Genomic DNA, 2447 nt, shown 5'->3' with positions numbered 1-2447 from the left:
TCTGTGTTTATTGCTTGGCTCAGCCTGTCGGGCTTGTGACGCAGGACAAGCTGGCTGGTCCCTTTTGTTTCCACAGACCTCTTCTCCCCTCACCATCTCCTGCACTCTTTCTTTTATTCTTTCCAGCTCACATCCTTGGCAGGTGCAGAGATGTGCTCTCAATTCCGTTGATGGTTCTTCAGCCCAGTGCTGTCTCAGTACAATAAGATGGGATTTCTTTCCATCAGTGGTTGCCACAGGCCAGTTCAGAGTTAGGTCCTACTTATTTAAATACTCGAGACAGATTTTTAACTTGGGGAAGCCAAAGTTCCAAAAATTCTGTTTTTCGTGCTTGTGCACACGCAGCCCCCTAAAACCTGTGAGCCTAAGAGCTGATTTCAGCACAAGCTGACAGCTCCCAAAAGCTATCACATTCCTAGAACTTAGTAACAGCTACACAATGTGGTGGAGGAGAGAGGCTGCTGCACATCTCAGCTGCAGCCTAAACCCCTCCCCACCTGTGAGACAGCAGAAACCTTTAGACTTCTCCCATAGAAAATACCCTCTCAGCCCAAAACCTGCCTGTCTGAAGCCAAACTCTGTTAACCTTTGACTTGCTCCTTCTTCCCACCTGAGAAAAGGCAGCTGGTGGCTCTGCTTAATTCCCAACATCAAAAAGATCTCTGTCATCTCTACTGAAGCAGCCACCCCACACACACCCCCAAGAGCAACACCCAGGGAGCTGTTGCTCACCTCCCTCTGGCCCTGCCCTGCCGCCTGGCTGAATTCCCCCTGCAGGTTTAGCAGCCGCCAGGACCTGGGTAGCTCTCTTGCATCTGCAATTTGCACAAATTAGGTTTTGGGGAGGGTTGCTTTGCTTTTGAAGCTGTTAGGAGTCATGCTGGAGTGTCTGCCTGGAAAAAAGGTGTGCTGCTCGTGCTAGGGAGGCACGATTTTCTGATCGAGCAGGGAAAAGCAGGCAGCTGGGCTCTCCCAGCACCTTGAGAGCTACCTGGCAGGAAAATCGAAGTCCTGCTGTGCTTCTGCAGCATCTCTTGTCCTCTGTATGATAACACCCAGCTTGCAGGGGTACGTTTGAGAGACCAGGATGAATTCTGCTGTGGGAATCATTTCCCTACCTTTACATACATGTTTTAAAGTCAAATCATTTTGTACAGACAATGCTCCATTGTTTGTTCTCTGCAAACAAACGCTCGTGTTGTACCTAACAATTTGCAGAAGTGTTGGCTTGCTTTCTTATTTTTTTCTTTTTTTTTTTTAAGACCAATGTTAGGAAATAAATTCCAAGGGCATTCACGCAGTCCAGAACTATAACTAAAAATACTATGGCTCATCTAGCCCAACCAACTGAAGCAACATGCTGAATTTCAGACGTTTATGACCCAACCCCATTGTCAGCAAAGGGAACTAACAACAGCTGTGTTGAAAGAGCTGCTCTGGGAACGCCACAATCCAACCCCATCATCCTGTGCCTGAGAAGGGAGGAAAAGCACTACCTGCATCCTCCTGAGCAGCTCACAACCCCGCCAGCTGTCTGGGCTCTGGAAAAGCCCCCCAGCTGGGTGCTGGGGACACATCAGGAGGATACGATGCGAGTGGCTTTCTGCAGATCGGGACTGCTTGATAGCAAAGACCAGATTTTTTTAAATTCTGTTTTCCAGAAGCAAAAGGCAGACCTGGCATCCGAGGGAGACTGCTCAGCCAGCTAGACCGCTCATCCAGCTAATCGTCTCTTAACATCTTCACCCAGCCGTGGATAAATACCTATTATCCCCATCATGCAGCCGGGGAGTGCATTATCCAAAATGATCAACCGACTGCCTAATTACCAGAACTCCAAATCCCTTAGTTACACAGCATTCCCTAAAACTATTTAAGCAGCACTTCAGGAAAGAGTCACCACGTGACCGTCAGGCTGCTTTAAAACCAAGCAGGACTTTTTTATCTCATCTGCACGGGGAGCGGCGAGGAAGGAGGGCAGCCCTACAGCCCAGCACCCTGCCCCGTGGGTAGGCTGGCAGCAAACTCACGTGTCTGGCAGAGCTCGGTGGTGATGGATCCTCCCTGCCTTCAGCCAAGGGGTGCGAAGCTGGGAGCAGCCCTGCTGTGCTTCAGCAGATTTGGGAAGGATCCCTCGGTGTGCTGGGCTTTAAGGGTTTTGGGGGCTGTGGTTGGTGTGCTGCTAGCACTGGTCCAGGGGGTCCTTTGTGGTGGGACGTGATCCTTACCTGCCCTCGGTCCTGTGCTGCGAGGGGCTCACCACGGCAAGGTTTCTCCCAGCCCCAGCCTGGGCAGGAGGTGATGCACAGTGCCCCGTGTGCTGCCAGCGCCCTGCCAAGAGGGAACGGGCTGGGAACAGTCACTTTGGGGTGTGTGCAATGGTTTTCCCCATTGTAAACCAACAAATTTCCCTGTATTGATCATGCCAGTTGAGACAGGCCACAGTG

This window comes from Anas platyrhynchos, chromosome 19 (assembly GCF_047663525.1).
Source record: "Anas platyrhynchos isolate ZD024472 breed Pekin duck chromosome 19, IASCAAS_PekinDuck_T2T, whole genome shotgun sequence".
Taxonomy (NCBI): Eukaryota; Metazoa; Chordata; class Aves; order Anseriformes; family Anatidae; genus Anas; species Anas platyrhynchos.
Note: the sequence above shows the minus strand (reverse complement) of the source record.